This window comes from Antechinus flavipes, chromosome 1 (assembly GCF_016432865.1).
Source record: "Antechinus flavipes isolate AdamAnt ecotype Samford, QLD, Australia chromosome 1, AdamAnt_v2, whole genome shotgun sequence".
In the NCBI taxonomy this organism is placed as follows: Eukaryota; Metazoa; Chordata; class Mammalia; order Dasyuromorphia; family Dasyuridae; genus Antechinus; species Antechinus flavipes.
Window position 1 is genome coordinate 236512196 of NC_067398.1, and position 25415 is coordinate 236537610.

The window sequence follows — 25415 nt, forward strand, 5'->3', positions numbered from 1 at the left end:
GATGTGGGAAAATTGGGATACTAAAACATTGTTGATGTAGTTGTGAACTGATCCAACCATTCTGGAGAACAATCTGGAACCATGCCCAAGGAGCTATAAAACTGTGCATTCCTTTGATTTGTCAGTATCTCTACTGGGCCTGTATCCCAAAGAGATCTTAAAGGAGAGAAAGGGACCCACATGTGCAAAAATGTTTGTGGGAGCCCTTTTTTGTAGTAGCAAGGAACTGGAAACTGAGTAGATGCCCATCAGTTGGAGAATGGCTGAATAAATTATAGTATATGAATGTTATGGAATATTATTGTTCTATAAGAAATGATTGGTAGGATGATTTCAGAAAGGCTTGGAGAGACTTACAGGAACTGATGCTAAGTGAAGTGGAATAAAACCAAGTGAACTGTATACAGCAACAGCAAGATTATATGTTGGTTACTCTGTCCTGATCCAGAAGGCCAGATCAGCAGACTAGCTGTGAGACCTCCAGTGCAACCACTGATAGCAAATTGTGAGCTTCTGAATCCCAGTATAACAGGTGAGACTTGCCCAGGCCATTCAGCAGGGAAAGCCTGCAGTATTGGTGGAGTTGTGAACTACTACATTAACCATTCTGGACAGCAAATTGGAACTATGCCCAAAGGGCTATCAAACTGTGCATACACTGTCTACTAGACCTGTATTTCAAAGAGATCATAAACGAGGGAAGGGGACCTACATGTACAAAATACTTATAGCAGCCCTTTTTGTAGGGGCAAGGAACTGGAAACTTAGTGGATGCTCATCAGTTGAAGAATGGCTGAATAAGTTATGGTATGTGAATGTAATGGAATATTATTGTTCTGTAAGAAATAATCAGCAGCCTGAAGAGACTGAATCAAGAGAACACTGTATGTGGCAACAAGAAGATTATGCGATGATCAATTCTGAAAGATGTGGCTCTTTTCAAAAACGAGGTGATTAAAGCCAATTTTAATAGACTTGTGATGGAGAGAGTCAACTGTATCCAGAAAGAGGACTGTAGGAACTGAATATGAATCACAACATAGTATTCTCACCTTTTTTTGTTCTTGTTTGTTTTTTTTTTCTTCCTCATTGTTTTCTTCCTCATTTTTTCCTTTTTTGATCTGATTTTTCTTGTGCAGCATGATCATTGTAGAAATATGTTTAGAAGAATTGCACATGTTTAACATATATTGGATTACTTGCTGTCTAGGGAAAGGGGTGAGAAAAAGGGAGGGAAAATTTTTGAAACATAAGATTTTGAAAACAAAAAGCTATTTTTTTATTTTTAAAATGGCTCCTAAGTTCAAAAAGTATTTTAAAAGAGAATTGGAAGAAAAATGGGGAAAAGAAATGAGAGCTTTGAAGGAACACTTGGAAAAGGAAACACTGAAACTGACTGAAAAAAACAACTCCCTAAAAAAGAAATTTGGTGAAATTGACTATATATACACACAGAAGAAAACGACTTCTTAAAAATGGATTTGGAGAAAAGGAAGAAAAATTAACGCCTTAAAAATAGAATTGGTGAAATGGGGAGGGGGGGGAGGGAGAAGAAACAACTTCTAAAAAACAGAATTAGTGAAATGGAAAAAGAAAGCCAAAAACTAAATGACTCCTTTAAAAGTACAATTGACCAAATGCAAAAAGAAGTTAAAAAAAAAAACTAAGAAAATAATTCACTAAAAATTAGAATTGGACAAATGGAAGTGAATGATTTAATGAGATCAAAAATCAGTCAAAAAAATGAAAAGAATAGAAGAAAATGTAAAATACCTCAATGGAAAAACAACTGATGTAGAAAATAGATCCAGAAGAGACAATCCACGAAATTATTAGTCTACCTGAAAGCCACACTGAAAAAACACCCTACAGGATCTTTCAAGAAATCATCAAAGAAAACTTCCCTAATATCCTGGAACCAGAGGGTAAAATGGTCATTGGAATAATCCACTGTTCACCTCCTGAAAAAGACCCCCAAATGAAAACTCCAAGGAATACTATAGGCTGAATTCCAGAATTATTACATCAAGGAAAAAATACTGCAAGTAGTCAGAAAAAAACAATTCAAATATCAATAGCTGTCACAATCAGCATTACTCAGGATTTAGCAGCTTCCACTTTAAACAACTGAAGGCTCTGGAATATGATGTTCTGTAAGGCAAAGGAGTTTGGTCTACAATCAAGAATCAATTACCCAGCCAAATTAAGCATTATCTTTCAGGGGGAAAGATGGGTATTCAATGAAATAAAGATTTTCAATCATTTTCAATGAAAAAAAAAACAGTTGAACAGTTTTCAAAATTTGATCTTTAAATATGATTCAAAAGAATCATAAATGGAAGAAAAAATTGTTTTTTAAAGTTAAAATGTTTACATCCCCCTACATGGGAAAATGATACTTGTAACTCTTGAGAACTGTATCTTTGTCAGAGCAGTTAGAAGGTATATACTTAGAGGGTGTAGTTATAAATTGACTTTAATGTGATGATATAAAAAAGAAATTGGGGTGGGAAAGGGATTGTATTAAGAGAAGAAATGAGAAGTAAAATGGGGTAAATTATGCTACATGAAGAGGTACAAAAGACTTATTACAGTTGAGGGAAAGAAGGGAAGGGGTGAGTAGAACTTGGGGAAAACAGGATGGCAGGAAAAAGAAAAAAAAAGAAAGCGGATAGCAAAGAATCCTAGAATATGTTGTTTACAAGAAACAAAAAGCCAGAATCCTAGAATGTTATTTACAAGAAACATATTTGAAGCAGAGATATATATATATACAGAATAAAGATAAAAAGGCTGGAGCAAAATCTATTATGCTTTAACTGAAAAAAAAAAAAAAAAAGCAGAGGTAGCAATCCTGATCTCAGATCAAGTAAAAACAAAAATAGATCTAATTAAAAGAGATAAGGAAATTATATCTTACTCAAGGGTATCATAAATAATGAAGTAATGTTAATATTAAACAAATATTCAGGGGATACCTAGATGGCAGAGTGGATAGAGTCCTGGCCCTGAAGTCAGGAGGACCTGAATTTAAATCTGAACTCAGAAACTTAACACTTATTAACTGTGTGACTTTGGGCATGTCACTTAAATCCAACTGACTCACCAAAAAACAATTAATAATTTTTTTCAAAAAAAGAAACCATATATGTACCAAGTAGTATAGCATTTAAATTCCTGGAGGAAAAGAGTTACAAGAAGAAAAAAAAAAACAGCAACACTATACTAGTGGGATATCTCAACTCTCTCTATCAGAACTAGATAAATCTAACCACAAAATATGCAGTAAAAAAAAAAGGAAATTTCTATTACAAAAATAGAATTTTGTAAAAATTATGATTGAAGAAAACTGAATAAAGATAAAAAGGAATATACCTTTTTCTAAGTGGTACATGCACCTACACAGGTACAAGGCATTAAAAACCTCACAATCAAATGCAGAAATAGTAAATGTATTCTTTTCAGATCATGATGCAATAAAAATTATGTGGGATAAATGGCCATGGAAAAATAGATAAAAAAAAATTGGAAACCAAATAATTTAAACCTAAAAAATACATGAGTATAACAATAAATCATAGAAATAATTGATCATTTCGTTCAAGAGAGTGACAGTAATGAGACAACACACCAAAACTTATGGGATACAGCCAAATCAATTCTTGGGGGAAAGAAGACTGGTTATAGATAAAAGCATGTTATTTTCCAAGAAAATCTCATAACAATTTTTTTCCAAATCATCATATTTTTGCTGGGGTTTCTGTGATGATCTCAAGGCAGAAGAGAAAAGGAAAGTCTGAGTCCTCTCAACTGGCAAGGAATTCGGAATTCAGATCAAATAGTAGCTAGGATAAAGATTGGGATTTGTTCATAAAAGTGAAGTGATAGCTACTTGAGTCTAAAAAGACAAGAATACATAAAGACATTGTATTTAAAAAAGTAAATTAAAACTTGTTTTGAGAACTACTTGAAATAATGGAATATTGCACACTGGAATTTATGACTATCATTTCCATGGGGCAAAAGCTATATATGCAAAAAAAAAAAAAAAGCCAAATGAATGGTATTGAAATTAAAATTAATTTGGTAACTTGCATATTTATTACCTGATTATCACAACACTACAAGGCAAATGCTACAGGTACTGTTAGCCTCGGTTTAAGAGCAATTAAATGATTTGACCAGGAGCATCACAATAGCAAATGTTTGAGGCACTGAATTCCAGTTCTTTAACCATTTATATCACAGCTGCCTATAAAATAACTTGTTTGAGAAAAGCCTCTTCAATCTTTTCTAACAGAAAATACTGCTTAGATATGAAATTTAAATATGATACTCAAAAAAATCCTAAACACATGTGATAAAGAAAAACAATAAAACTATGTCTAATATGTCTCCTCTTTTAAAAGACTTTTCAAGTTACCCTGTCCTTTCAAAAGGGGGGAAAAAAATCAACCATATTCTTCCATGCATAAGTTGTTCTCTGGTGATAAGTTCAACACTTCATGAGACATATGAACTCTTTGAGGCCATTAGGGAATTATTTATTAAAATGGCACACTAAAAGGTACCCCAGTGTCTTAGGAATTAATTCTCCTCAGGACCTGACTAATTTATTACCTAGAGAGTCCCACATAAACTAGGTGAATCAGAGTTAATGAATATTTTAAATACCTTGAGGTATTATTCTAATTCCAAACAAAGAGGGCATATGAACCTTTTTAGATGCAGGGTATTCTTACATTAAAAGATTCTGTGGAAAAAAAATATTTAGCCTCCAGCATAGGTACAGATGGAAACATTTATGGTTTAATTGAAAGGTGACTCATTTTTAATTAAAGGACAAAGATGTCACATAATATCCTACTTCTGAGACTTTTTAGACATTTACCCAAACCTTTGTATTAGATACAGCTAAGCAATCATTTGAATGAGTCACAACAAATCTGGTTTTCCAGCTTTTGTAGCAAGAATGTTACTCTTAAATAGTTACATGATAGAAAAAGAATGGTTCAGTTTCTATACTTTCCTCCCTCTATTGTGCGGTCCAACATAGTTAGAAGCCAGAGTTTTTCTGGCAAATGTTTAACAACCATACGGTTTCTAACCCAGATGTAAATGCTCACACAAAAATTCAACAATCACCTCTAACTAATCCTACCAGCAGGATCTAGTTGATAGATCTCTGAAGCAGATCTGTGAGTGAGCTAAGCTGAATGGAATCTCAGCTTACATAGGTGTTATCCTTTAAAGCAAATTCAAATCTCTGATTTCTTATTGGTTGTTGTTTAGTAATTTTTCAGTCAGATCCAATTCTTTATGACCCCATTTGGTTGTTTTGTGTTTTTTTTTTTTTGGGGGGGGGGGCAGATAGTTTGTATTTCCTTCTCTAGACCACTTTGCAAATCAAGAAACTGAGGCTAAGCTGCAGCAAACAAGGTTAAATTACTTGTCCAGACTCACACAGCTATTAACTGTCTAAGATCAGATTTGAACTTAGAAATATGAAGCTTCTTGATTTCAGACCTGGCCCGCAAAACACTTTGAAAGAGTGCTTACTTGCCTACTCTGTTGTCATGTCTAACACCTTCATTCTCCACCACCTCAGCATCATAAGGAAACAGGGGTTCAGAGAAATTAATCTTTCCTAGATCTTTGGTTCCAAAGCTAGCAAGTATTCTCTCCATTGCACTAACCTACAGGTTTATTAAGCACTTATATTATGTTTTGGAATTTGGAAAGGATGAAAATAACTGACATAGTTCCTGGACTCAAAAGTTTATTATCTAAATAAAAAAAGTACATATTCTCAATCTTGCTAGTGGAAACAATATGGAGTTAAAGGATTTAAGACAAGTGCTAACATTCTGCTCAGGGAATCATATACAAATTTAATTATTCAGATGATAAGAAAGTTTCCCTTCTATTTGGAGCTTCATTATGTGCTTGCACATAGGGAATGCTCAAAAAAATATTTATTGAAAGAAAGAATAAATGAATGGCTTTCTATCTATCTTTTTAAAAGTGGTTATTCTGATATCTAAGACAACTAAGTGTCTCTTTCATTGAACTATTTTTAAGTCAGCATATCAAAACTGTACTTGCACTGTTTCCTCCTAATAAATTAAAGAAAAACATATTGTGTTTAATTTTATTTGTGGTTAAGTCTTAATTTATCCTTCACTAGTACAAAGACTTTTTTCCCCCTGGCACATTTTTACCCAGTACTCTTACTAATAACATTTTCATGTCTGCCATTCCCTGTGTTTTCACTTTACTTTTGCCCTCATCATCTCTTACATAAATTATTGTAAAATTAAATTTTATTTTTTAATTACAAAAATATATTTTCCTTTCTGCCCCCCATTTAAAAAAACAACAATAGCAAAAGAAACAAATATGCATGGCTGAGCAAAACAAATTCATACATCAATCATGTACAAAAATTGTATGTCTCATTTTGTACCTTGAGTCTATTGCCTTACTGTCACAAAGTGAAAAGCATGCTTGATCATCATCAATTATATAAAATTATTTTTGGTTATTGCAGTCAACAGAATTCATGTCTTTCAAAGTTGTTTATCCAGTGTTATTAAATAAATCATTTTCCTTGTCTTGTTCCCTACACCTTCCATCAGTACATACACGATTTCCCAGATCTCACTGAAAACTTCCTTTTCATCATATCTTTTAATACAATACTATTTCATTATATCATATCATAATTTGTTCAGCCATTTCACTCCCAAGTCATGTTTTTCCTGTCTCATCTTTTTCTACTCCAGTCCATGGTAAATATTATTTCTGCAATAATTTCCCTTGTGTGGATCTGATCAGTGCTTCATTAAGCAACTTCAGTGGCTTCCTTTCACCTCAGGGATAAAATCAAAAGCCCTCTATTTAGTTTTTAAAGACTTCAAACCTATTCCCAGCCCAAATCAAATTGGTCATGACTCCCTTTCTCAAACTCTTCAATACAGCCAAGCTACTTCATTCCTCTGCTCCTCATCCATAACTCTGCATCTCCTGTCTTTGTACCTTTGCAATGACTGTCTCCCTTGCATGTGATGTACCCTCTTTTTACCTCCACCTCACAGTCCCTCTCTATGTTTAAACTTAGACTCAAGCACCAATTTTTTGTATGAAGCTTTTCTTGGTCCCTCCAAAATCTAGTTTATATTTAATTCCTTTAAATGTATTGATATTTATTAACTTTTTTAAACCTGTAACTATTTCTATATATACTTGTTATCTCCCTTAATAGAAGTTAAGTTTACTGTAAGTAAAGATTACTTCCCTAATGACTAACCCAGTGACTGATTGATTTGGAGGGCTGTAAAAGGCATCATGAGCAGTGGGTAGGTTTCAATCTTATTCTGTTTCCAAGGGCCAAAATTAGAGTCAGCTTGACAAACCAAACCACTCTTGTCAGACAACTTTTCACTGCTTCTATGCTAATGGAGCCATTCCAGTTTCCTGTAATTTTTTTTGTAATTTTTACCATTAAATGAGAAAGAACAGAAAAGGAAAGAATTTATTAAGATGAATTTATGTCCTATTTATTAATTGTAACCAATATAGCTCTTTCCTGCTTTTATCGATAACTTTCCCTCTCAAAGCCAAAAAGAGATAAACAAGCCTTTAGAAACTATTACCAGTTCTGCAGCAAATACAAAACAAAACAAAAATAACCAACTTTGCTCTTTCCTCTACCTCCTCATGATAATAACATCTTTAATTACAAATGCAGTACAAAAGTTAGCTATTTGCGGGTATTTCAATATATGTAGGCTGATAGTTGACAAGTTCTTTATCTTCACTCAACTTTGAGTTCTTCCACCTTTCAGGACTCTCCGAGTCTATCATCCCTACTCTGGTTTCATTTTCTTCCATTACCTTTCTAGACCTTACAGTTAAATAGTTCAATATTACATTATCATATATTCCTGAACTTTGTCCCAAACTCAGAATACTTCTATCTTTTCAGCATCTACTTTCTCTACTTTCACTCACTTGAAAATGGAAATTAGACAACTCTGCTCATTGGATCCATTATAAAATTATTCTGTCTAATATCACTTAAGCCATTACTTTAATAAGTCCTTCAACAGCTAGTCTGCCCTAATTGATTTTTTTATTGAGCTTTCACAGTAGCTGCTCTAAAACTTCTATTTCTTTCCTCAAGGTTCTCAATACCTCTACTTTCCCCAACCCTCTCAACAGAAGACCTGGCCTCATATTATGCTGAGAAAGTAAAGGTAATGGGAGTTATAGAGAATCTTTGCGGGGAATGGACTTATGAAGTCCATCCTAGGAAGCATGATGGAGCTCCTCTGACAATTTATGGGAACTCAGTTTTGAAAGTATTGGAATTTAAAATAGTAAAGAAATTCCTTAATTGGCCAGTGAGCAGGAAAAATCTCTGACTCCACAGATTTTTAAAAGGATGTGACCTATATATAGTGTCTGCTAAATGTTCAGCAATTAGCTCTCTTAAAAGGCGTTAAACACTTTAAGTTTAATCTGCATTATTATTTTCTTCATTCTTTTTTTATAAGTCCAGACAACCAATAAAACAATAAACCAAGCCCTGATCTGCAGTGTTTGCTCATTTCTGAAGTATAAATGGGGACATTGAAAATTTAACAATTGGCTCTCCAGCGTCTCCAGGTTAAGTACGTTTCTGTATACCCTGTGACCCTCTTTTGTTTTCTTTTTTTTTTTTTTTCTTACAGTCTGAAAATTGTACTAGGACTCTGCAATCTATTTTTGGAGGATAAGGAGAAAATAATGTGCTATTTCACCCAATCCAGAAAAATGGGAAAATTTTGAATATAAGGAAAATAAAAAGCATATGTGTGAATCTAAGCCTCAGACTTGTGCTCTTAGCTGCCTTTTGCTTTCTTTCTTTCCTTAAGATGAGAAACCAAAAAGCAGTCACCAGGATGATGTGTCTAGTCTTGGAAGTAACCTAATAAGTCCCAAGACTAGGGATCTTGGATCCATTGGTCAAAAATGACTGAATGCAGAGGTGGTTTCTGCAAATAAGAAAATTACCACCAACAGGTGAAGAGTGCAACCTATAGCCAGGCTAGCCAGAATACGTAGATCTGGAGAGAATTGTCTGGAAGTGCAGAGCCAAGGTTCAGTGCAAAATGTCTAATTCAGTAGTCTCACAAAATATTTGATATTTTATGATAGTTTTTAACATTAACCACCCAGCAAAGTATAACAACAGTTATAAATTATCATTATTGTTTAAGTTTTTTTAAAAAATCAATGTAGGCTTATCTTTTATATTTAGCCCTGCTTTTGTGTAAAGGAAATAGCTTTTATGTATCTGAAATACATTATACATTATGTATTTTTCAACTCCTCTCTTTCATAGAAACCCTGGACATGAATCAAAACCTAAACTTAAAGTAATTCCCCTTTTCTAGTTCTCAGGTAGTAGAATAAAAAAATCAAAGAGTGTAAGAAAAGCAAACCAATCCCAACCATTAGAGCCTAGTTTCCCTATTTAAGCACATGGGGGGATCCAGGACAAGAAGGGACTTTAGTATAGAAAAAGAAGGTGAAGTGCTCCCAATCTATGGACCTATCAACTGTAATAATTGTTTCATAGAGATTACTCATTATCCACTTCATCTTCTCTACTTACTCCACATCTCAAAAACTCTTTTGACATTATTCTCCTTATCCTCCCCTTTACTCCAGATCTTTGTACTAGGGAAAATCACGCTACATATGTCCTTATACTCATCTCTTCCTATCCTTTTCAGTAGACTATCCCCTCAGCCATCCCCTCTATAATATTCTATCTTTCCTAACTTATTGATTCCTTTTCTGTTGCCTTCAAATATGCCCATGTATTTCTCCAAAAAAGCCTTCACTACACTCTACCATTTCAAACTATCTTCTTATGTTTCTTTCATATTCAAACTCCTAGAAAAAAAAATTATCTATATTAGTTGCCTTCATTTCTTCTCTTTTCTCTCACTTCTCAACCATGAATGTGTCCAACCTCATGTCTCAGCTGAAACTACTCTTTCCAAAGTCACCAATTACCTCATAATTTCTAAATCTGACAGCCTCCTAATCTTCATCTTTCTTATCTATTCCATAGCATATTACTGTAGACTCCTGTCTCCTTCTGTATATTTCCTCTTCTTTGAATTTTAATGACAGTATTCTCTTTTGAGTTCTTTTGTCTCTGCCTTCAAGGACCTATTTATATTCTACAGGGTATTCCAAAAATCTGAGTGGAATTTTAAATTTATTAAACCTATTAAGGCTTAAAACTGCACTAGAATTTTTGAAACATCGTGTATATAAGAGAACAGAAGGCACAACAGGAATGTGTGTGTGTGTGTGTGTGTGTGTGTGTGTGTGTGTATAAAATCAAATCTTTATTAGTTTGAAGAATGAATTCCCTCAATGAAAAAAAAATCAAATGAAGGTGGTCTAGCTGTACCTGATCTAAAATTATATTATAAAACAGCAGTCACCAAAACCATTTGGTATTGGCTTAGAAATAGATTAGTTGATCAGTGGAAAAGGTTAGGTTCACAAGACAGAATAGTCAACTATAGCAATCTAGTGTTTGACAAACCCAAAGATTCTAAATTTTGGGATAAGATTTCATTATTTGATAAAAACTGCTGGGATAACTGGAAATTAGTATGGCAGAAATTAGGCAAGGACCCACACTTAACACCACATACCAAGATAAGCTCAAAATGGGTCCATGACCTAGGCATAAAGAACGAGATTATAAATAAATTAGAGGAACATAGGATAGTTTATCTCTCAGACTTGTGGAGGAGAAAGAAATTTGTGACCAAAGATGAACTAGAGACCATTACCAATCACAAAATAGAAAATTTTGATTATATCAAATTAAAAAGCCTTTGTACAAACAGAACGAATGCAAACAAGATTAGTAGGGAAGCAACAAACTGGGAAAACATCTTTACAATTAAAGGTTCTGATAAAGGCCTCATTTCCAAAATATATAGAGAACTGACTCAAATTTATAAAAAATCAAGCCATTCTCCAATTGATAAATGGTCAAAGGATATGAACAGACAATTTTCAGATGAAGAAATTGAAACTATTACCACTCACATGAAAGAGTGTTCCAAATCACTATTGATCAGAGAAATGCAAATTAAGACAACTCTGAGATATCACTACACACCTGTCAGATTGGCTAAGATGACAGGAAAAAATAATGATGAATGTTGGAGGGGATGCAGGAAAACGGGGACACTGATGCATTGTTGGTGGAATTGTGAACGAATCCAGCCATTCTGGAGAGCAATCTGGAATTATGCCCAAAAAGTTATCAAACTGTGCATACCCTTTGATCCAGCAGTGTTTCTATTGGGCTTATACCCCAAAGAGATACTAAAAAAGGGAAAGGGACCGGTATGTGCCAAAATGTTTGTAGCAGCCCTGTTTGTAGTGGCTAGAAACTGGAAAATGAATGGATGCCCATCAATTGGAGAATGGCTGGGTAAATTGTGGTATATGAATGTTATGGAATATTATTGCTCTGTAAGGAATGACCAGCAGGATGAATACAGAGAGGCTTGGAGAGACCTACATGGACTGATGCTAAGTGAGATGAGCAGAACCAGGAGATCATTATACACTTCGACAACGATATTGTATGAGGATGTATTCTGATGGAAGTGGATTTCTCTGACAAAGAGACTTAACTGAGTTTCATTGGATAAATGATGGACAGAAACAGCTACACCCAAAGAAGGAATACTGGGAAATGAATGTGAACTATTTGATTTTTGATTTTCTTCCTGAGTTATTTTTACCTTCTGAATTCAACTCTCCCTGTGCAGTGGGAGAACTGTTCGGTTCTGCAAATAATGTATTGTATCTAGGATATACTGCTACATATTTAACATATATAGGACTGCTTGCCATCTTGGGGGGGGGGAGGAGGGAGGGAGGGGAAAAAACGAAACATAAGTGATTGCAAGGGATAATGCTGTGTAAAAATTATCCTGGCATGGATTCTGTCAATACAAAGTTATTATTAAAAAAAAAAAAAAAAAAAAAAGAATGAATTCCCTCAAAGTAGCCTCATTATTCAGATTTTTCACTGCAGAAAACACATACACATATACACAGTAATTTGAAGAGAGAAGCACTACCAACTATAGAGATCAAAAAAGGTCTCATAGAAAAGGTAGAATTTGAACTGAGCTTTGAAGTAAATTGGGGGTTCTAAAAGGCTTCATTGAAGAAAAGGTACATTCTAGGAACTGCAGCCTGTGAAAAAGGCAAAAAAGAAAAGATGGGTGCTGTAAGACAACATCAAGGTCAACTAACTGGGTGAAAAGTATGTAAAAGGTAACTGATGCATTGTAAGTTTTGAAAGGAGTGATGGAATTAGGTTGTAAGGGATTTTAAATATACAATGAATGTAAATAATGGAACCCAGGTGTTATGTTCTTCTTTTAAAATAAGTAGAATAGTTCTCTCTGGGTGAGAGGGGAGGTTTCTCTGGGGAGGTTTTCTTGGAGGCAGCCTCAGTATCAGTTGAAAGTAATAATCACCGCAAAACGCAGCCAGGTGATAAAAGTCCAGATCTTTTATTGTCTTTAATACAGCCCGGTTAGCTTAGAGCCCTCCGAATGTCTCCAAATCCAAAGGTTCTGTCCTTCAGCCTCTGCCTCTGCTTTCTTCAGCCTCCAGCCAGCTCCACTCGTCATGTAATTCTGGTGAAATCTCGACTTGTAGCTTCTTCCTCTGAAAACTCTTCTTCCGCCACCAGCCAGCCAAGTGGAAAAATATTCTAGTGAATCTTTCTTGCCTCAGAGAGAGAGCTTCTGGCTTAATTCAGCTGAAATCTGACCGAGAATCTCTATCTGTTTCTTTTATACAAGAGGGAGGAATTGTGGGATACGAGAGAGAGGGATTATCGGTTTTCTCCCATAGTGCTCTCTGGCCCTAAGAGCTTCAAGGGAGGTGTGAATTCACATAGTTACAAAGTTTACTTTGTGACTCTCCCATACTTGTGAACTCCAATGAGTAAAGGTGTAAACACAAGCATTGTATTAATTAGTTCTACTTAGTACCTTGTTTCAGGTTCTGGCCCAAAACATCTTCTTGTGAGATCAGATCAATAATCTATCAACTCTAATGAGTTAGCAGTTTGTAAAGATTCCAACACCCAGAGAAATTGATGAACTCAACATAGAAGAAGTTCCTGTTCTAAACAAAGAATAGAAAAGAGTTTGATATTAAGCCTTAGAGCACACCCACATTCAAATGGCAAAATATGGATAATGATTCAACAAAGGCAAATTAAAAAATAGACAAATAGAAAGAGACTAAGAGAGCAGTATTGTAAAAACCCAGAGAATCCAGGAAAATAGAATCAAAAGTGTGAAACCCTGTTAAAGTTATAAACTTTATAAAAAAGTTATAAACAAAGGTTATACCTTATGAACCCCACTATGGCTTCTTTCCAACTTGTTCAAGAGCCTCTTCCTGAAGTAGTTTATATTTTTTGAGTCATCAAAAACTGGATTGAGTTTGATTATTCCTGATTATTACTTAACTAACCTGTTTTACTGATTATACTTTTTCTTTTAAACTTTGAATTTTTTGATAGTGTCAATCATCCCTATTCTCAGATGTTCCTGGGATTTTTCCCTTTGGGTTTTTATTTTTATTTTTTTCCAAAGGCGAACTTCTGATTCAAAAGTTTGGGTAGATTCATGGTTTCTTGTAATGATATTCAGGCTTCCTGGGCCTTTGCTGGGAACTAGTCTGGCCCTGTAGCCTTCTACTCAATACTGATCTGGTTCTTTCTCTTGTGGTTTGAGGCTGCTTTGTGCTATGCCTCCCATCTACTTTGGCTTTGTCTCCCTTATGACGCTCCCCACATTTTTTTTAGTCTTCGGTTTTAGATATGATACAGGAGCTTATAGGTTTTTCTCTATTTTAATCACTGTTCCTTCTGATACATTTTTAGAACTTTACTCAAGTGTTTGAGACTGTAGGGTCTCAAAAATAGAAAAGGTCTAATAGGTTTAATTAGGGTCTAATGGAAATATGTTTAAAAGAATTGTACGTATTTAACCTATATCAGATTGCTTGCTGACTTGGAGACGAGACAGACAAAGAAAGAGGGAAAAAAATTTAGAACACAAAAGTTTTATAAAAATGAATGCTGAAAATTACCTTTACATACTATTAAGATAAATAAAAATAAAATACTATTAAGAGTGTGGGAACTTGGCTCATCTTGACCTCTTATCCTGCCATATTAAATAGAAGTTCCTGTTTGTGTTTTTTGGCCTGACCATAGGTTCAGTGATCATAGGATCATTGATCCTGCATTTCCAGTTTTGGAAGTTACCTTCTATGACAGGTATCAAGATTCTGAGTCTTTAGTCAGTGAGAAAGGTATGCCTTCAGTATACTACGAGGGCAAGTTAATTATCATCAGGAAGTTAAGCCTAAGCCATGCCCTGATTTACCAGAAGACATGAATCTGAATAAGGTTTGTATTGAACCAGAGTGCAAAATTTCTACTCAGCACTCTCACAAACTGCTTCAGGTATAGATATTTTAAGCAAGCCTCCTGGACAAGTAGAACAATAGTTGCGTTATTACTGTTGCTTCTTTAGGTTTTCTTTTACTTATTTTTTTTTTTTTTTTTGTGTGTGTGTGTAGGGATAAGATGATAATAAAGGCTAAATTTGTGATTTCATTGGCATAGGAAATTCTAAATGAGAAAACTCTATTAGTGTAGGTTTTTGCCTTTTCTACAACTTATAGACTCATCTTGAGCACTGCAAGATTAAATGACTTGTCCAAGCTCATAAAATCAGTATATCAGAATCCAGAACCCCCAGTTTTTCTGACTCCTCTAGTTCTTTAATTAGAGAAAATAAATTACCTTATATTTAATCTTTTCTTTTCACCAAATACTCTTCACCTTTGGGATACATGAGTCAAACTTAAGCTTTTAGGAATTTCCCCTAAAATTCCAGGATAGGAATTTAGAGAGACAAAGAAAATTCATGAAAAAAGTCTTTTCTGTTAGGTGGTAAGGTTCCTTCAGGACTGAACTCAGTCCTTAGTCTAGAGCTGAGAGAGACTCCTTAGTGGACAGGAACAGGACACAATACTCCAGCCAGCAACACCCAACATCTGTTATTATTGTTATATACTTGCTTATACCATAAATCAAGATAAAATTAAAATGGGTACATGATTTACAAGTAAAGGGTGATATTCTAAGCAAATTAGGAGAGCAAGGAATAGTTAACCTGTGAGATCTATAGAGAAAGAAAGAGTCTATTACCAAACAAGAGATAAAGAACATTACAAAATGTAAAATGGATAATTTCGATTATATTAAATTAAAAAGATTTTGTCCAACATAAACCAATGCAACCAAGATTAGAAGGAATGCAGAAAGGTGGGGAAAAATTTTTGTAGCAAATATCTGATTAAGACCTCATTTTGTTAAGTTCAATATCAACTTTGTAGACTCTCTGGGAAAATGTTCCAGAACTCTGTGCTTGGATTTGTTTTTATTTTTAATACTTTTTTTCCCCTCAATTGCATGTAAAAATATTTTAATATTAATTTTAAAGTTGAGTTCCAAATTTTCTTCCTCCCTCCATCATCTAACCTTCCCTAAGACAATAAACAATTTGATATTGGTTATATGTGTGCAATCAAGTAAAATATATTTCCATATTAATCATGTGAAAGAAACCAAAAAAAAGGAAAAAAAACACTTTCAATTTCTTTGTCTGAAAATTGCCTTTTCACATATTTTTGAATATCAACTGAGGAATGACTTAGATTCTTATAAATTTGATTCAGCTCTCTATATATTTGATCTTGTTCATCTTTTTTTTTTTTTTTTTTTTTTGAGGCAATCAGGGTTAAGTGACTTACCCAGGGCCAAACAGCTAAGTTCTCTATATATTTGAAAAATTAGACCTTTATTATAGATATTTGCTATAAAAAATTGCTGCTTCTTTCTAATTTCCTCCTAATCCTGGTTGCATGGGTTTATGTTGTACAAAATCTTTTTAATTTAATATAATCAAAATTATCCATTTTACATTTTGTAAAGCGCTCTGTCTCTTGTTTGGTAACAGACAAGTCTTGTTTCTTGCTCTCCTAATTTGCTTATCGTCTCATTCTTTATTTGTAATTTGTACCCATTTTAACCTTATCTTGATTTATGGTATAAGATGTTGGTCTAGACATAGTTTTTGACAAACTATTTTCCAATTTTTGTCAAATAGTGAATTCTTTTTCCAGACACTGAGGTCACTGAGTTTATCAAACACTAGATTGTTGACCATTTACTATTATATCTTGTATACCTAATTTATTCCACTGGTGGATGTGTTTCTTAATCAGCACCAGATAATTTTGATGGTTATCATTTTATAATATAGTTTGAGAGAGAGTTAATCCACCTTCCTTTACATTCCCCCCTCACTAATTCTTTTGATATTCTTGATATTTTTCTTTTCCAGATGAATTCTGTTATTTTTTCTAGCTTTATAAAATAGTTTTTGATAGTCTGATTGATATGGCACTGAATAAATCAATTGATTTAGGTAGAATTGTTATTTTTATTATATTGGTTCAGTCTACTTCTAAGCAACTGATATTTTCCCAATTGTTTAGATCTGTTTTTATGTGAAAAGTATTTTGTAATTGTGTCCATATAGTTCCTATTGTTTTGTTTTGCTAGATAGACTTCCAAGTATTTTATATTGTCTATGTAATTTTAAATGTAATTTCTTTTTTTATCTTCTCTTGTTGCTTGGTTTTGTTAGGTTTATACTATGTGTGTATGTATACACAAATACACACATACATATGTACGTATTATATATATATATATGTCTATACACATGTATATGATAATTTATGTGGGTTTACTTTATATCCTGTAACTTTACTATATTTGTCAATTATTTCAACCAGCTTTTTAGTTGATTTTCTAGGATTCTCTTACACCATCATTTCATCTGCAAAGAGTGATAATTTTGTTTTCTTGTTGCCTATTCTGATTCTTTCAATTTCTTTTTTTCTTTTATTGCTATAGCTAACAATTCTAGTACAAAATTGAATAATAGTGGTGATAATAGGCATCCTTGCTTTATCCCTGATCTTATTGGGAATGCTTCTGGCTTATTCCCATTACTGACAATGCTTAGGAATGGTTTTAGAGATACTATTTATCATGTTAAGGAAAGTTCCATATGCTCTCTAGTGGAGTATTAACATTTTGTCAAAAGTTTTTTTTTTTTTTCTGAATTACTAAGATAATCATATCATTTCTGTTGGTTTTCTACTGATATGACCAATTATGCTGATAGTTTTCCTAATATTGACCCAGCCCTTTATTCCTGGTATAAATCCACCTGTTCATTGTGTATGATCATTGTGATATATTGCTTTAATCTCCATGTTAGCATTTTATTTAATTTTTTTTTTTGCATCATATTCATTAGAGAAATTGGTCTGTAGCTTTCTCTCTCTGCTTTAGTTCTTTCTGGTTTAGATGTGAGCACCATATCTGTTTCATAAAGGAATGTGTTGTATTCCTTCTTTGACTACTTTTCCAAATAGTCTATATAATATCACTCTTTAAATTTTTGGTAGTATCACTTGTGAACCCATGTGACCCTGGGATTTTTTCTTAGGGAACTCATTAATGGCTTGTACAATTTATTTTTCTAAAATAGGGTTGTTTAAATATTCTGTTTCTTCTTCTGTTAATCTGGGTAATTTATATTTTTGTAAATATTCATCCATTTTGCTTAGATTGTCAGATTTATTGGCATATAATTGGGCAAAATAGTTCTTAATAATTCCTTTAATTTCCTCTTCATTGATCATGAATTCTCCCTTTTCATTTTTGATACTGATAATTTGATTTTATTCTTTTAAAAAATCAAATTAATTAATGCTTTATTTCATTTGTTTATACCCACAAAATCAGCTTCAATTTTTATTAGCTTGACAATTTTCTTGCTTTCAGTTTTAGCCATTTCATCTTTAGCTTTTAAGATTTTTAATTTGGTGTTTAAGTGAAGATTTTTATTTTGTTCTTTGTTTATTTTTTTAATTGCACACCCAATTTATTGACCTGCTCCTTCTCTATTTTATTGGTATAAGAATTTAAAAATATAAAATTTTCCATAATTATTATTTAAGCTACATTCCATAAGTCTTCTCCTCTCATTGTCTTTCTCTTTAATGAAATTATTGTTTCTAAGATTTGTTCTTTGACACATTCTTTAGGATTAGATTGTTTCTTTCTATCTTTCAATTTATCTTTTCATTGCCCTTAAATGAATATAATTATTTGGTATTATGATCTGAAAATAATGCATTTAATATTTCTGCCTTTTGATATTTATGCTTTTATATATGACCAATTTTTGTGTAGGTGCCATGTACTGCTAAAAAAAAGTATATTCTTTTTGATTCCCATTCGGTTTTCTCCAGATGTCTATTATAGCTAACTTTTTTCTAAAATTCTATTCATATCCTTAAGTTTCTTTCTTGATAATTTTGTGGTTAGATTTTTTAATTCTGAGAGTAGAAAGTTGAAGTCCTCCAATAATATAGTTTTACTATTTTTTTCCTGTTACTAATTTTACTTTTCCTTTAAGAATTTGGATGCCACACTATTTGTTTACCTATTTGGTATTATATTACCTGTATGGCATATATATTTTACCATATATACCATATATATATATAATACTACTTATATTAAATATTAATTAAGGGAATTATTAATAACACTACTTCATTGTCTGAGACCTTTTAGCAAAATGTAGTTTATTTCCATACCTTTTTAAATTAGACTTATTTTTGCTTTGTCTGAGATCATGATTGCTCCCCGGTTGTTTTAACTTCAGCTGAAGCATAACAGAGTCTGCTCCATCCCCTTATTTATTTTCTGTGTCTCTGCTTCAAGTGTGTTTCTTATAAACAATTATTGTATTATAGCAATCTAGTCTTTGACAAACCCAAAGCCCCTAACTTCTGGGAAAAGAATTCATTATTTGATAAAAACTGCTGGGATAATTGGAAATTAGTATGGCAGAAATTAGGCATGGACCCACACTTAACACCATATACCAAGATAAGATCAAAATGGGTCTATGACCTAGGCATAAAGAACGAGATTATAAATAAATTAGAGGAACATAGAATAGTTTATCTCTCAGACTTGTGGAGGAGAAAGAAATTTGTGACCAAAGATGAACTAGAGACCATTACTGATCACAGAATAGAAAATTTCGATTACATCAAATTAAAAAGCCTTTGTACAAATAAAACTAATGCAAACAAGATTAGAAGGGAAGCAACAAACTGGGAAAACATTTTCACAGTTAAAGGTTCTGATAAAGGCCTCATTTCCAAAATATATAGAGAACTGACTCAAATTTATAAGAAATCAAGCCATTCTCCAATTGATAAATGGTCAAAGGATATGAACAGAAAATTTTCAGAGGATGAGATTGAAACTATTACCACTCATATGAAAGAGTGTTCCAAATCATTATTGATCAGAGAAATGCAAATTAAGACAACTCTGAGATACCACTACACACCTGTCAGATTGGCTAAGATGACAGGAAAAAATAATGATGAATGTTGGAGGGGATGCGGGAAAACTGGGACACTAATGCATTGTTGGTGGAGTTGTGAACGAATCCAACCATTCTGGAGAGCAATCTGGAATTATGCCCAAAAAATTATCAAAATGTGCATATCCTTTGATCCAGCAGTGTTTCTATTGGGCTTATATCCCAAAGAAATACTAAAGAAGGGAAAGGGACCTGTATGTGCCAAAATGTTTGTAGCAGCCCTGTTTGTAGTGGCTAGAAACTGGAAAATGAATGGATGCCCATCAATTGGAGAATGGCTGGGTAAATTGTGGTATATGAATGTTATGGAATATTATTGTTCTGTAAGAAATGACCAGCAGGATGAATACAGAGAGGCTTGGAGAGACCTACATGAACTGATGCTAAGTGAAATGAGCAGAACCAGGAGATCATTATACACTTCGACAACGATATTGTATGAGGACATATTTTGATGGAAGTGGATTTCTTTGACAAAGAGACCTGAGTTTCAATTGATAAATGACGGACAAAAGCAGCTACACCCAAAGAAAGAACACTGGGAAACGAATGTGAACTATCTGCATTTTTGTTTTTCTTCCCGGATTATTTATACCTTCTGAATCCAATTCTCCCTACGCAACAAGAGAACTGTTCGGTTCTGCAAACATATATTGTATCTAGGATATACTGCAACATATCCAACATATAAAGGACTGCTTGCCATCTAGGGGAGGGGGTGGAGGGAGGGAGGGGAAAAAAAAATCGGAACAGAAATGAGTGTCAATATAATGTAATTATTAAATAAAAAATTTAAAAAAAAAATAAAATAATAAAAAATAAAAAATAAAATAAACAATTATTGTAGAATTCTGTTTTTTTTTAAATTCACTTTGCTTTGATTCCCTTTTTATTTAGTCATGATTACTATGTTTTTCCCTCCATCCTATTTTTCTTCCTGTTTATCCTTCTTTTTCTCTCCCTTCACCTTTACCCTCCTCACCAGTATTTTACTTAAGATCACTATCTTCCCTCCCAAACACTTTTTTTAAACCTCCTTCCTATTTCTCTAAAGAATAAGATAGATTTCTATAACCAACTGGTTGAGTATGTTATCCTTCTTTGAGCTGATTCCAATAAGAATAAGGTACAAGCAATGCCCATTTCATCTTCCCATCTGCTCCATTTCAACAGGTCTTTTGTTCCTCTTCATGTGAGAGAATTTACCCAATTCTATCTCTCCAAGTGAGATAACTACTCCAGTTTATCTCTCCCTTACTTCTGTTCCCAGTGTAATCCTTTTTCTCACCTCTTAATTTTTTGGGGAGGGGCAGGGGATAGTAATCCCATCAAAGTCATCTTGTACTGGCTCTCTCTGTCTATGTATAGTCCTAATTGCACTAATAGTGATACAGTTCTTAAGAGTTACAAGAGTTCTTCTCTTGTAGGGATACGCAAACAGTTAAACTTTATTGATTCCCTTATGCTTTCTCTTTCTTTTTTATGCTTTCCTTTAGTCTTGTATTTGAAGAATATGATGTTCCTGGAAGTTTTCATTTTGGGGATCTTTTTCAGGAGGTGATCAGTGGATTCTTTCAATGTATATTTTACTCTCTGATTCTAGATATCAGGACAGTTTTCTTTGATAACTCCTTGAACCTTTTTTGGTCATGGCCTTTTGGTAGTCCAATAATTCTGAAATTATCTTTCCTGGATCTACTTTCCAGGTCAGTTGTTTTTCTAATGAGATATTTTATTTTTTTCTTCCAATCTTTATATTTGTTTGATTGATTCTTGATCTCATGGAGTCAGTAGCTTCTGCTTGTCCAATTCTAATTTTTAAAGAGCATTATTTTCATTTATCTTCAAAAATTTTCTTCTACCTCTCTTATTAGATTTTTAAGATACTTCTGGAGCTGTTATAAAAGTTCTTTTTAAGCCTGTGACTAATTCTCATTTTCCTTTGAGGACTGGAATGTAGACATTTTAACATTGTTGTCCTCTTCTGAGGGAAGTTCTTTTTTTGCTCATTTTCCTCAACTTATTTCATCACTTTTTAAGTTGAGCTCTGCTCCTGGTATGGAGAAGGCATTCCAAACAACCTATTGCTAGCAACTGCAGGCCATGGCTGCTAGTCTGATGTCCTGAGCCTCCAGAAGTTCTGGTTCAGTGCTGAGCCCCTGTTTGGGGTGTGTGTGTATGTGTGTGTCTGTGTGTGTCTTGTGTGTATGTAAAGGGAGGGGTGTGTGTGTGTGTGTGTGTGTGTGTGTGTGAAGGGAGTAAGCCTCTGGCATGGTGCTATTCGAGGGCCGAGGGGATGGGATGGGGTAGGGTTTGGTCTATTTCCTAGTGCTATGGTGGAACCACAGAGGATCTGGTTGCTTGGCTACTACTGCATTGAAACTCACAGGTATGCTTGAATTTGTGCTGTTTTATATTTGCTGAGATAAGAAGTTTGTGTGCTGATGTTTTAAGAACACACCCATAAAATGGGTATATTTACTTATTTATTTTTATACACAGATATATACTACCACACTAATAATTATACATATTATAAAATACAAAAACAGAAATTAAAAGAGAATGATATGAAGATGAGGTAATAATCTTAGAGTCAAGAAAGAATCACTAACCTTTATTTATTGAGTTGCTAAATGAGCAGCATAATTAGACCCACAATTCAGGAAAATCTTGACAAATGTGTGGAGAACAGATTGATGAGGGGAGACTTGAAGAGGAAAACCAATTAGGCAAGAATTGTCAATTGTTTAGATAATAGTAAGAAAGTGTGAGGAATCCACTTATGTTTAAACCTGAGTGACAATAATAGAGATGTCTGGAAACAGAATATGTTTGGGTGGAAAGATAATAGAATGAGATTTGAGATACAAATTAGAACAACCATTCCTATTCACCTTGTGATAGATAATATAAAAAGATCTATAATAGAGATTGTAAGTTTTCCATACTTGTACATCCTATACCGCACAAAATGAAAAGCAGGTGTGAGGGAAGGCGCTTTGCTTTAAGTCACTGCCATAAATTTCAGAGCCCACACTCTTGTTACAGTCTCAAGGTATTGTTGGGGACATGCGTGGGTTATATCAGAGGTAGTGAGAATTTTCCTGATGGTACCTATATATTTATATATAATTAACACATATGTTAACATATAAATTAATAGTATATGACCAGCCAACCAAAACAAAACTGTGAAGTGAATTTGGGTTGCATTAAGAGAAACATATTTTCTAATAATAAGAAAGTGACATTTCCTCTGTTCTAAACTCTAGTCAAATCACATTTTGAGTACTTGCCAAGAATTATTATTTCAAAATAAAACAGAAATATGGGGAACAAATGCTAATAGATCAAATTAATGCTTATAGATCAAAGATAGTTTCTTTTTATCACCTGAAATTTAGCTAATGTGTGTCCTTGGAAACTTGTGGCTCTATTTTTGGCAATGCATTATATTCCCTTGTGTTGTGACTTATCACTATGATCATAAACACCTTGTGTGTTTATGTCTAGCCTCTATTCTAAGATAGAGGATCCCTTGTAGTCAGGGAATGATATTTTCTACCTTCTGCATCTGCGATAGTTCAAAACCAACAAGTTTCGAAACAATTTCTATTGGCCAGTTGTCTCACGGTACCCAATGTTTTGTGGGTAAGAAGGAAGGGAAAATTAAATTTCCCCCAGAAATAACTACAACATAACATGAAAAGGCCTCAATAAAATGTTGGGTTTTTAACATTTTACTCTTGGACTTCCTATATTATAGGACTTGACCTATGGGGTTCCTTCCATCAAGGTTAAAAGATACAAATTTAAATGTAAAAAGTAACAACTTTTTATATCTGCAGCAACAATATTTAAACTCAGTATTCAACTTACATTCCCCCTTCCCTTTGTTGCCAAATTTATTCAGAAAATGAAAACCACTTCCTTTTTATCCATGCTATTCTAAACCTTTAGCAATCTTGCTTCAGACCTTATCATAAAACATCTCACAGTGACTTCTGCAAAATTACAAATGATTCCTTAATTGCCAAAGCATTTTCTCAATTCTAATAATTTTTCACCTCTGTGGAGCACTTAAAATATTGTTGAGAACTCAACCTTCAATGATTATGAGTAGCAAGTGAGATAATCTGTCAAGTACTTGGGATCTGGTACAGAGGAGATACTTAATAAATACTTACTTCCTTCATTCCTTCTGACTCTCTCCTCAGTAGATCCATGACACTGTTCTCTCCTCCTGGTTCCCCCCACTTATCTAATCAACAACTCCTCAGTATCCTTAGCAAGTTCTTTATCTTAGTCGTGTCTACTAACTTCTTAGTACACTTCTCCCTCAATATTATCTCACTTGATGGTTTTATCAAATCCCATGAGTGCATCTCTCTGAAGATGATTTCTAGATTTATATATCCATTCTAACCTCTCTTCTGAGCTCCAATCCAGATCTGCAAAAGTAATAATAATTAATCTACCAAGGATTATTCTGAGGAGCTAATGAATTAACATATGGAAAGTGCTTTGCAAATATTAGATAAGAATAAAAGCTAGCTACTATGTTTAGGAAAGAGTTATGGAGATCTTTATATGCCAAACAAAGAATTTCTATTTGATTCTGGAGGTAATAATGTAACCCATTGAATTGAGAAGTGATGTGATAAAACTATGCTTTAGAAAAAAAGTCGCCCTGGCAGCTGAGTGGAGGATAGATTGGAGTGAAAAGAGATCTGAAACAGAGAGACTGGTTAGAAGAATGTTGGTCCATAGGGAGACATAATGCGGGTCTGCGATAGAGTTGTGGCTCTGTGAGTGAAGAAAAGGCAGTGTATAGGATAGATACCAGAACAACTTGATCAGTCAACTGGTAGAGAGGATAAAGTGCTAGAGTCAGGAAGACTTGAGTTCAAATCTATCCTTAAGACATTCTGGGTGACCCTAGTAGTCAAGTTATTTAACCTCTGTTTGCCTCAATTTTTTCATCTACAAAATGGGTGTAATAATAGCCCCTACCTCCTGGAATTGTTCTAAAGATTAAATGAAATGACTGTAAAGTGACTGGCATCTAAAAAGTGCCATATAAATGTGAACTATTATTATTATCAATCATAACCCCAATAAATACAATAACCACAACTTCTAGATTGTCAAATTTCATGATATATGTTTTAAAGGCATTTTCCAAAAGGAATATGGAGCAAGACTTTAGTTGAAAAGATAAGGTTATCATCTAATATAATACCATTCAGCCACATTAATTAAACACCTACTATGTGCAAGGCTCTCCTGCTACAAAGACAAAACTAAACCCCATCACAAAATGACAGAATTTTTGAGTTGGACAAGATGTTAGTAGTAATCTAGTACAACTCTTGAATCACTGAATGGGTGTTGCTTCAGACATACTGAGACCTGTTAAAGGTGAAGATCTCCCACTGCAACCAGGGTCATCTCTAGTTGTTTGATCTTTATCTTGCCACTGGGCCTAAGACTGGAGAAGAAAGTGAGACTGGTGATTGCACAGCCCTCTCTCACAGAAATCTAATTAATTTGCATCATTCCCAGATATCATAATAATGTTCTCGAAGGAAGGACAAACAACAATCCTCGTTTCTCACCAAGCTATACTCCAGACTTTCTCACCCCCCCCCCCAATCCTCCTTTCATTTTTCATTATTTTCCTAAGTCTTCCTCCATTATAGTGTAAACTTCTAGAGGGCATGGACCATC

General features: G+C 33.8%; 1 protein-coding gene across 2 annotated transcripts in view; it reads right to left on the reverse strand.

The window, feature by feature from the left end:
• SEMA4D (semaphorin 4D) overlaps positions 1 to 25415 on the reverse strand; it is a 206945-nt gene that overhangs the window by 175869 nt on the left and 5661 nt on the right. Inside the window, exon 2 of one of the 2 annotated variants that reach the window (XM_051998243.1) lies at positions 1053 to 1206. The exons of the other annotated variant lie outside the window; for it this stretch is intronic. The gene's annotated coding sequence lies outside the window, so the exon portion shown is untranslated. The remainder of the gene's footprint in view (positions 1 to 1052; positions 1207 to 25415) is intronic. 2 annotated transcript variants of the gene reach the window in all.